The following is a 12,566-nucleotide window of genomic DNA, read 5'->3' on the forward strand; positions in this document are numbered from 1 at the left end:
ATAACCATCTGTGATCTCTGGCACCTGACATCTCAATGCCACTGAAGTTTTACTTTATAAATAGATAAAGGTTTAACTTGTAAATACTTGTTACAGCTTGAACTCATCACATTTTAATTGTCTGGCTATTGATATTTTCAAGAGATGAACACCAAACAGGATAGACTAGTTATTAATACACCTTGTTTTTAAATAGAGTCCAAATTTTGTTTACCTTTCCAAACTGTAAGACAGAACTCAACCAACGAGAAGATACAAAAGATTCCAACAGCCTGGAAGTTAGTCTATGTAGAACAACAACTGTTGGTATACTTCTATGTGGCTGTGTGGTAAGAAGTTTTGCTTCCCAACCACATGGTTCTGGGTTCAGTACCACTGCATAACACTTCAGACCAGTATCTTCTATTATAGCCTTGAGCCAGCCAAAGCCTTGTGAGTAGCTTTGGTAGATGGAAACTGAAAGAAGCCCATCACGTATGTATCTATGTGTGTGCGTGTGTCATTGTCTCCCCCTCCATCACCACCACCACTTGATAACCGATGTTGTGCATTTACGACCCCCATAACTTAGCAGTTTGGCAAAAGGGACAGATAGAAATACCAAGCTTAAAACAAAAAGGAAGTACTAAAATTCTTCAAAATGATGCCCCAGAATGGTCATAGTCTAATGACAGAAACAAGTAAAAGACAAAAGATTCAAGATAAAGAAACTTCTGGTTTTGAAACTGAGAGCTAGGAAAACTAGTTCAACAAAATATAAAGATTACTCTTCCCAAAAATGGGGCATCCTACAAACAAATACTAAATAAAAAGAAACCAAATCAATATTTTTAATTTTAGTGAATCACTGATATTTTATGATAATCAATAAAAAAATTGATTTTGCAATAAAATGATTGAAGAATCTTGCAATAAAAGGAACCATCCATCAAACCAACGTGTCTTGTTTTAATAAAGCTGTTTGCTCCGACAGGAGGCTCTGCTGCAATAACAACAATCAGTGTGAAATAAGACCACCTTCACCTTTCAACAGCTTCAGACCACTTCATTGCAGTGATACTTTTAACAGTATCTGGTCTGTGTCAAAGTCAAGACATGTTTAACAGAAGCTGACGTACAATTGTGTAAAAGTCAATAAACTGCCATTTTCTGACAGCCTTCATGTAACTCATTTATCAATACTTCTAAATAAAAAAATAAAAAAGAGTTAATCTAAAGAATAATCTTCCGTGGCTAGATTTAACTGTAGACAAATTTAAGACAGACATGGGCCACCTATGGCACCCAAGCAACATGCAACTGTTTAGGACATTTTACATATGATATGCATAACAATATAAACACAATTACTTCATGTTAAAATTTTGTTACATAATCTAAAGAGTCTGACTAAGAAATTTTTATGACTTGCTTAGTGTCGTAAATTTACTCTCTTCCATATATTCTGCACTAGAAACACTGTGCTATATTTATATATATATATATATATATATGCATACACAAGCACACTGTATCATCATCATTTAATGTCTGTTGTCCATACCGGCATGGGTCTTATGGTTTGACCAGAACTGACAAACTGGGGAGCTACACTAGACTCCAGTCGGATTTGGCATGGTTTCTATGGCTGGATGCCCATCCTAACGCCAACCACTTGACAGAGTGTGCTTAATGCTTATACAATGCACCACACGAGTGCTTAAGTTCAGCATCCTCAGCTCGTTCTTCAGTACCTCATCTCACTTCATTCCATGTACTACAGTACTTATTTCTCGTTGTGTACTTACGTATTTTTCTCTTGGTGATATCCTGTTCTTAATGTGTATTTTTTCATTTATTTAATAACTGAACACCACGCAACCCTTGTCAACATTAAGTCTTTATATATATATATATATATATATATATATACACACACACACACACACACACACACACACACACACACACACATGGAGGCACAATGGCCCAGTGGTTAGGGCAGCGGACTCGCGATCGCAGGATCACAGTTTCGATTCCCAGACTGGACATTTTGAGTGTTTATTGAGCGAAAACACCTAAAGCTCCACAAGGCTCTGGCAGGGGATGGTGGCGAACCCCGCTGTATTCTTTCACCACAACTTTCTCTCACTCTTTCTTCCTGTTTCTGTTGTGCCTGTAATTCAAAGGGACCAGCCTTGTCACACTCTGTGTCACGCTGAATCTCCCCCGAGAACTATGTTAGTGGAGTGCTCAGCCACTTGCACATTAATTTCATGAGCAGGCTGTTCTGTTGAGCGGATCAACTGGAACCCTCGTCATCATAACTGACAGAGTTCCACGATATACACACACACACATACACACACTGTATTATACACACTGTACAATATATACTGTACGTATATGGTACAGTATGCATAGTACAGTGTATATAATACAGTATATACAATATATATGCATATATAACTCTATTTAACTTGTTGCTTGTTATAAACAGAGGTACTCTACTGCATCTCAAACACTTGCTGCCAGAAAGAAATTGATTGAAGCTCAAAAAACAACAATAGAAAACTAATTAAGTGAAACTATATCCACACGTAAGGTGGGTTAAATTAGAGCTGATGGAAGCACATGAGAGTCTGTTGCACATTTTACAATCTCTTGGTTGTCTGTGAAATAGCCGAGTTCGAACCTCACTAAAGTCAATTGTTTTTCATTCCTATAAAATCAATAAAATAAATACCAGTAATTCTAACAGTCAGGGTGTGACAATCTGTGTGTGAGAGGTGGAAAAGAGTGTCTTTGGGCTGTAAAAACACAAGGACATTCTGTGTTTAAGGGCCTTATTTTCAGGTATTAAAAGAAATATTCCACAAGACCCCAAGTCTACCACAATGTAACATTTCCAGATGACCCAGTTCCTTATATTCAGCAACTAGAATTACTCTTTTATTATTATATTTCTGTGTGTGATCATTGCCAGTGCCACTAACTGGCTTCTGTGCCAGTGGCACGTAAAGAGCACTATTCCAGCGTGATCATTGCCAGTGTTGCCTTATTGGCACATGAAAAACAACATTCGAGCATGGTCGTAGCCAGTGCCACCAGACTGGCTCCTGTGCAGGTGACACCTTTGAGCATGGTCTTTGCCAGTACCATCTGAATGGCCCTCGTGCCGGTGCCACGTAAAAGCACCCACTACACTCTTGGAGTGGTTGGCGTTAGGAAGGGCATCCAGCTGTAGAAACTTTGCCAGATCAGATTTGAGCCTGGTGCAGCCTTCTGGCTCACCAGTCCTCAGTCAAACTGTCTAACCCATGCCAGCATGGAAAGTGGACGTTAAACAACAATGATGATGATGATGATGTTGAAATTCACTGTCTTTGTTTCTATTAATTTAGAAATTAATGAGGAATTTAGTGAAATAAGTTTGTCATCTTTAAATCAGATGTTTCAAACATAACATAGCATAAGTTTTTTGTGAAAGGCTTTTATTTAAATCATCTTTTAAAACATGAAATTTGAATCATAGAACTGAGACGGGGAGGGGGGGGTCTTGGGTTCAATTAACAAATGTAGAATTAAGTTTATTCTACCTACACTGGATTTTGAACCCTATGAATAATAAGTTGTCTTCTATCATATCTACTACTACATATTTCACAAGAGAGAGAGAGAGAGAGAGAGAGAGAGAGAAAGAAAGAAAGAGAGAGAGAAAGAAAGAAAGAGAGAGAGAAAGAAAGAGAGAGAGAGAAAGAAAGAGAGAGAGAAAGAAATAGAGAGAGAGAGAGTGTGTGTGTGTGTCTCCTCACAATCTTACTCGCTCACCACATTTACTATACCAGTGCTTGTTTCACTCACTCTCAGCTTGTTCCTTAAGATCAAATTACACACACAAACACACACAGAGAATAGATACAAATAGATCTATGAAAGCTACAAAACATATAAACAAAGAAAAATAACTGTTTGATTCTGAGAATTCAAAAGTGAAAAACAAAACGAGGCCAGGAATATATCTGAAATTACTTGAGAAAAGGCAAAATTAGGGGGACATGTTTGAAGATGGGGGGGGGGGGGGGTTTATCTAAAAAAAGAAAAAAAACTAAAAATAAACAAAAAGAAATATTAGAGAGAAGACAAAAACAAACCTGTAATAAATCAATAAATATGGGTGGGCTAAAATAGAAGTGTTGGCAATTGTATCGGCAATTGCTACAAGTCAGTAGTGAGCTAGTTAATCTAGTATGCTAACAGGAAAGGTTTTTCAATATGACAACAGCTGTTCATTCAACTTTCATGCAACCAAAATAAGCTTTCTTCTGACTACAGCAGACATTTTGTAAGCAACTCAAACAAACAACGAATATCAAATGTACACATTTGCTGTTGGTGTTGTTGGTTCAAATGTTTCATACTTGTGAAGGCATCACTGAGAAAATAAGCTTGCAGACATCATGACAATTTCAGAAATTTCCTCCAAAGACAAGCAGTGGAGATTGTCATTGCCTGGTTCAAACGCCGACACCAATGAATGGTTGAATAGAAACGGCAGCAAATAATTGGAAGCTTGTCTTGTCACAGGTGAAGCAGTTGTGGCCAAGAAGCGCAGACACCTGATGTAGTTCACGTTGCCGAATACTGAGGCTATTTTTTATTATGTTACTTGCTTCAGTCATTGGACTGTGGCCATGCTGGGGCACCACTTTCAAAGGGTTTTAGCCAAACACATCGACCAGACAGCCATACCTTTGCCAAGCAAGTTTTTCTTTTCTTTTTTGTCAACTTGCAAAACCAATTTCAACACACCCTCTAAATATAACGTGTATAACATGAGAACGGTACAGAGTATTTACTATATCATCATCATCGTTTAACGTCTGCTTTCCATGCTGGCATGGGTTAGACGCTTTGACTGAGGACTGGTGAGCCAGAAGGCTGCACCAGGCACCAATCTGATCTGGCAAAGTTTCTACAGCTGGATGCCCTTCCTAACATCAACCACTCCAAGAGTGTAGTGGGTGCTTTTATGTGCCACCAGCACAAGGGCCAGTCAGGCGGTACTGGCAACAACCACACTCAAAGGTGTTTTTTACATGCTACCTGCGCGGGAGCCAGTTCGGCGGCACTAGCTACGGCCACACTTGAATGTTGTTTTTCACGTGCCAGTAAGGCGACACTGGCAATGATCATGCTCGAATGGTGCTTTTTACATGCCACCGGCATGGGAGCCAGTCAGTGGCCCTGGCAACGATCACACTCAGATGACGCTCAGATGGTGCTTTTAACATTCCACTGGCACACGTACCTATCAGGTGGTACTGTTATCGGCCACATCAGCGATTTTGATTTCACTTGCCTCAACAGGACTTTGCTGTCCTGAACACCCAACTGGCTGTGGGAATCACCTTCAATCCAAACCAAGAGAAAGCTCCACCCAGCACTGCAAGCTGGCAAAATACTTGCTAATTATACAATGTGAAAGTGCATGAGTTACTGGTAAGGGTATTTGGTTCACAATTGTAAGGTCATGAGTTTGATTCCTGGCAGCACATTGTGTCCTTGAGCAAGACACTTTATTTCACATTGTTCCAGTTCATTTGGCTGGCAAAAATGAATTGTACCCATATGGAGTGGTTGGTGTTAGGAAGGGCATCCAGCTGTAAAATCACTGCCAAAACAGACACAGTAGCCTTGGGTAGATTTTCTACCTGGCTGGCTCATGTCAACCGTTCTACCCATGCACGTATGGAAGATAGACATTAAATGATGATAATGATGATGATGAATTCAAAAAGGCCAGCCTTGTTACATTCTGTGTCATGTTGGATCACCCTGAGAACTACATTAAGGGTACACGTGTCTGTGGAGTGCTCAGCCACTTGCACGTTAATTTCACGAGCAGGCTGTTCCATTGACTGGATCAATAGAACCCTTGTCATAACAAATCAAATACCAGTAAACTACACAGTATTGTTGGTATTTAAAATGGTGGCTACTACAAAGCATTGGAGCCTTATTTTACAGACAAGTTGACAGTGGTTATAGTAACTGTTGATTCTTCAACCTAAAGTTTGAAACTATCAATTTGACCAATCAAAACCCAATGGGTTCAAAGACTGCAATGGCATAGTTTCTCTGGCTGGATACCCTTTCTAACACCAACCACTCTATAGTGTGTACTGGGTGCCTTTTTCTTGCCACCAGCACTAATGAGGTTGCCATATAGTTTGTAAGAGTAAGAACCCCTTTGACTGAGAGGGGCCACAGCAAAAGGGAGGCAGCTTTATGCAATGGAATGAGAAAGAATGGTCCAGAACAGAACAGGTTTATCCCTAACTGTTCTAGAATCGATAAAGAAAATTCAAAGGGTTGATTTGGTATAATGGTTAGAACATACATCATCATCATCATTTAACACCCGTTGTCCATGCTGGCTGGTAAGCTGAGGGGCTGCACCAGGCTCCAGTTTGATTTGACATGGTTTCTACAGCTGGATGCCCTTCCTAATGCCAATCCCTCCAAGAGTGTAATGGGTGCTTTTACTTACTACTGGCACAGGTGCCAGCTGCATGACACCAGTATCTGCCATGACTATGATTCATGTTCACAAAAGGTGTGTATATCAGTGCCATGGCTAGTGTTTCTCTTTTTTCTATCCAAAGGATTTTTTTTTAAATTCAATATTCTACATGCAATAATTTATAGCTTTATCTACTTCAAGCCTCACCATTAAAAATGTTTTGCTTCATATCTTCCAAAGTTTCTGAATTCTTCTGACATAAACAACAATAAACACTCAGATACCAAAGAAATGGGGGCAACTGGTAGAGCCACTGAAATAATCTTGATTCTCATTAAACAAGCTATTAAATATTTATATCAGCTGTTTATCGTGTGTGGGTGTGGGTGTGCGTTTGTCTGTATGTATCTATATATATATCAGCTGTTTATATTCAAAAAGATAACGAAACTGAAGACCATTAATTTTATTACTTATTACTCAATGACAAAGTTATCTAACGAAGCAAACTAAGATAATTACACTACTGTTCATTATTCTTACCCCTCACCCCCCACCACACCACACCTCATACAGTTTGTATCAACCCATCTCTCTATTGTGCGGGGTGTCGAGCATTGACAGATTCTCTTCTTTGAAGTCATTAATCCCCAATTCTGCTGCACTGTGCAACGCCAGGGGTTTCCCACTCACCACCACTGAGAGAAGGAAGAGCGAGAGAGAGAGAGAGTAGATGAATTTCAACCAAATGCCAAATTAACTGACCTAGTATAAGCAACAGGCAGCATAGCAAGCAGAATAACTGACCTATATAGAGAAGAGAGAAGAGAGAGAGAGAGAGAGAGAGAGAGAGAGAGAGAGAGAGAGAGAGAGAGAACATTATATTAAAAAACCCTGAAGCTTATACATGCATACATACAAGTGTGGCTGTGTTGTAAGGAGTTTGCTTCCCAACCATATGGCTCTGGGTTCAGTCCCACTGCATGGCACCTTGGGCAAGCAACTACTATAGCCCTGGGCTGACCAAAGCCTTGTCAGTGGATATGGTAGACAGAAACTGAAAAAGCTTGCCGTGTGTGTGTGTGTGCGCATGTGTTTGTCCCCTACAACCACTTGGCAGCCTGTGTTTACATCCCCATAACTTAGCGGATTGGCAAAACAGGTCAATAGAGTAAGTGTCAATCATAAAAAAAGAGAGTACAGTGGTTTAGTCATTTGGCAAACAATTCTTCAAAATTCTCCAAAATATATTGGATCAAAATATAATGAAAAGTTGTCCCAGCATGGCCATAGTCAAATGACTGAAATAAGATAATATATATATATATATATGTATATACATATATATACGAAACTTGTTGATGAAGGTTGAGGCTTTTCTCCAGAACTAGGATTCAGAGTTCAAGTTTATCCAAACCCTGGGTGCAGCGAATGGAATTTCTTCCAACTCCTTTCCTACATATTGAACTGGGCCATTTACCTGACAGAAAGAGAGTCTTATCTTCTTTCTTACTAACAACTTCAGAGTGGTGGAAGTCTGTCAAAAGCTTTCTCCAAGTCGACAAAGACTAAGTGCAATGGCTAACTTTTGGCCAAGTACTTTTCCTGCAGCTGTCTCACTAGGAAGATGGTAACAATAATTCTGACACCAAATAATAAATGATTAACTAAGTTAACAGGCTAATCTGTGTCTTCCATGATGTAATTGCTGTTTATATATTAATTAATGAGAAGATGGGTTTGGTGTTAAACTTTATTCTGTATTATTATTATATATATGTTTAGCTAAATACAGTGAACTCAAAATCTTTTACAATCAAAATCCATTTCAATTAAATTTTATTCACATTTCAAAAGAAAAAAAAAAGGCAAAAATCAATTTCTTGTGTATTGATACAGAATGCAAGTAAAATACAAAAAATAAAAAAAAAACAGTGAATAGCAAATATATTGGATTGAAATGTAATGAAAAGGTGATTCGTTACAAAAGCAATTACACAATACGGCTAAGAACTATGTAAAACAACCCAGATTTTTTATTTTGTTTGTTTAATTTATATATTCTATTTTACAGTGTAAATAAAAAGAAAATTACACATCAAAGATCATAATTACTACTGTGATTTTCTTACGACCTCTGTTTATACAACTGCTGATTTCTCAATGGAAAATAATTAAACTCACCCCAACCACCATCATCTTTTAAAACAAGGAAGCCTCAAACTTCTAGAAATAGCAGTCAAGTTCCCACAGTTCACATCCAATGATTATACCGGTGCAGATACATAGTCAACCTTGACTATTGAAAACCTATACAGATATACACACACACACACACACACACACACACATATATATATATATATATATATATATATATATATACGCACACACATTTATGTATGCACACACATGCACATGTGCATACATACACATCATCATCATCAGCTTCATTTAACATCCGTTTTCCATGCTGGAATGGGTTGGACAGTTTCACAGGAACTGGCATGGCTGGGAGCCATACCAAAGTCCAAATTCCACCAAGGTCAACTTTGCCTTTCATCCTTTCGGGATCGATTAAATAAGTACCAGTTACGCACTGGGGTCGATGTAATCGACTTAATCCCATTGTCTGTCCTTGTTTGTCCCCTCTATGTTTAGCCCCCTGTGGACAATAAAGAAATATATATATAAAGAAATATATGTATATATGTATATATATATATATATATATATATATATATATATATATATATATATATATATATAGCAGAATAGTTATTCAAGTAAAAAGCGTGGCATTATAGAGCAATGAACCATTTCTATAAATAATAAGTAGAAGCTAAAACAATACTTTTAAACATAAAAATAAATTTAGAAAGTATCAAAGCTAAGAACTTCCAACCATTAATTTAGCAGCTTTGAAGAAATTATTGAGCATTTGCTACAGTTTATATTCTATTTAAACTGCTGTAAACCATAACACGGAAAAACAAAGAATAGCGAGATGTTGCTATTGGGATAAGAATAAAGTCTACGAAACTGTGATGAGTTTGGATTCTGCATATCCTAACACACATTAAATGAAGGCATAATGAAAGGTACTGTGAAGTAAATAGGTGTAATAATAGAGATTAGCTTGTGATGGAGGGAGAGATGGTTTTGGCAGAGATACAGAAAAAGAAATATATATATATGTATGTATGTATATGTATGTATGTATATATGTATGTATGTATGTATGCATGTATGTATCAGCTGTTAAACCATGGGCTTCACTTAACTGCTGAAAATGTAGTGGTGTATTATTATTATTGGTAAGAAGTGAACATGGGAAGAATAAAAGACTAGTGATGGGGAAAGAGAGAGAGAGAGAAAGATGGGGGAGGGAATAAGGGACTGAGAGGCATGTTTATGATATGAATGAGGAGATAGAACACAAAGCTAATCTGCAACTAAGCTAAAGGAGAGAAAATGAAATAGTTTAGAATAAGAGGGAGGTGCACAATAACAATTTAAATGTCAATGTACACAAGGACAGCTTCAGAAACTATGTGATGGGGGCAGAGTATGTTTTGAAAAGACTTTTTGGTGATAAAAAGCAAAAACATGTTTGAGTTTTCTTTATTTAAAAGGGTGTATGTTAGGTTGGGTTATGAAAGAATTTATTTTATATTGAGAGAATAGGAAAATCAGCTATTTTAAAAAATATAAATGCGGTTGTGTGGAATGAAGTTTGCTTCCCAGCCACATAGTTCCAGGTTCAATCTCATAATTTGGCATCTTGGGCAGGTGTCTTCTAGTGTAGTCTCAGGCACTGACTAAAGCCTTGCAAGTGGATCTGAGAGATGGAAACTGAAAGAAGCCCACTGTGTATATGTCTTTGTTTGTCACCCAACACCCACTTGACCAACTGATATTGGGTTTTTTTATATCCCATAACTTAGTGATTCAGCAAAAGAGACTGACAGAATGATACCAGGCTAAAAAAAAGAAATAAGTACTGGGATTGGTTTGTTCGACTAGAATTCTTCAAGGTCGTGCTCCAGCATGGCCACAGTCTAATGACTGAAACAAATAAAAAATAAAAACTGAAGCCTATCAGCCATTGGTGAAAAGAAACCAACAAACTTCTTTGGGGCCACTGGAGTTAAAGGGCTAGAGGAAACTTGAATATCTGTCCGAAAACCAACTCTTTCATCAAGGAATTCTTTAAGACAAAAGAGATGGGAAGGAAATCTGTGTAAGTGAGGTTTCAAAGAATTGCTCCAGTTGAGATATTTAGTTCTAGGATAGAACTAATTCGGGTGCTTGCAACTGGGTGTGGGGGGGGGGGGTTGCAATGATAGTGAACGAGATGCATTGTCGTACAAGCAATGTTTGTTTGTTTCTAGTCTTCTGTGAAAAACATGTCTGGCCATGAGGAAATATTACCTTGCTTGGAAAGAAGTGAGAGAGTGTAATACGAAGGGCACTGGTCATAGAAAATCAGGCTCAGCAAAATCTGCCTGACTCATACAAGCACAAAAAGTGGACGTTAAATGAGGATAATGACGAGGGAAACAATGCAATTGTACAACAAATTGTATAGATTGTGAAGAACATTTCTCCATGTCCTATATAGCAGGGAGTTATCAACTGTTCAGAGTCCATGGATAAACAGAGAGATACCTTAGTCTCTAACTTACAAGACAATGTCACTTGAAAGATATTTATGAGAAAACAAGGTACAAATGAGTCCTTTTCCTTCGCATTTCGTGTTATCAAATAATTTTTTAGACCCCTCTGCCCTACTACACAAGAGAGAAATTTTGTGAATAGTGAAAAATGATTTCAACAATACAGTCCACCATCCTCTCCATCTTTCTCTCTCTCTCTCTCTCTCTCTTACTATAATCCATCTCCATGATTATCCATCATCTGCTCTCTCTCTCTCTTTCTCTTCTACCATCAAACATGCATCTACCATCACTGTTTCTCTTCTATTACCCTCTGTCACTACAGTCTCTCTTCCATTTGCCCTTCCAGCACCGTCTCCTCCATTTCTTACTCCTCCTCCACCACCATGTCACACCAATCCATATCGGCTTCTTTCATCTTGGTGCATTCCCTGTCGTCTCCCTCTCTTCTAACCCCTACTTTTGGTCACACTGTCTTGAATAAACGAAGAACCTGTGGAATAATGAGGACTCTTAAGCCTTATAGGGTAACAGGCAACCTCAATAGTGCTGGTGCTAAGATTAAATGTACCCAGTTCTATCTGTAAAGTGATCAGGTTTAAGAAGGACACCCAGCTATGGAAACCAAACCAAAAATTGAAGGTATGAGTAGGACTTGGTCATCACTGGTCACAATGCGCTTTAACCTGTTTCACCTTTTGAATGATGTCACCCCACTGGCAAGACAAGCAGGCCAACATCCCCACCTGACCAGAAAGCTGGTCTGTCACAGGGTGCACCCACTTACAGCTGAGTGGACTGGAGCAATGTGAAATGAAGCATCTTACTCAAGAACACAACATGCCACTCACTCCAAGACTTGAACCCATGATCTAGCGATCCTGAGTGCAACACTCTAACCACAAGGCCACGTGCCTTCACACACAGAGTTTAAATAGCAGCAAGCATTACAGAAACTAAATCTGTGTAAGTGATTTCGAAAAATAAAACAAAAAAATCAGATCTTTTTGTCTCCTTTCAATAATCCAGTTGGAGAGATGAAAAGTTCAATGAAAGGAATGTCATGTGATGACTAATCAATGATAATCTTAAGAAACATTAACTTACAAAAGAACATTAACCTCTCTCTCTCTCTCTCTCTCTCTCTCTCTACAGACAGACAGACAGACAGACAGACAGACAGACAGACAGACAGACAGACAGAAAGACAGACATACATAGATAGATAGATAGATAGAGAGAGAGACAGAGACAGACAGAGAGGGACAGACAGACAGATATAGATAGAGAGACGGACAGACAGATATATATATATATATATATCATAAAGAAGCTAAGGAATTTTCTTTTTTGCCAAGCAATTATCGAACAAACTCATAAGA

The 12,566-nt window shown here is 38.3% G+C and overlaps 1 protein-coding gene across 12 annotated transcripts in view; it reads right to left on the bottom strand.

Moving 5' to 3' along the window:
- Nucleotides 1–12,566, bottom strand: part of LOC106872539 (uncharacterized) — a 123,360-nt gene that overhangs the window by 82,672 nt on the left and 28,122 nt on the right. The gene's annotated exons all lie outside the window — the stretch shown is intronic.

This window comes from Octopus bimaculoides, chromosome 8, assembly GCF_046866305.1.
Source record: "Octopus bimaculoides isolate indiv1 chromosome 8, ASM4686630v1, whole genome shotgun sequence".
NCBI classification, from domain to species: domain Eukaryota; kingdom Metazoa; phylum Mollusca; class Cephalopoda; order Octopoda; family Octopodidae; genus Octopus; species Octopus bimaculoides.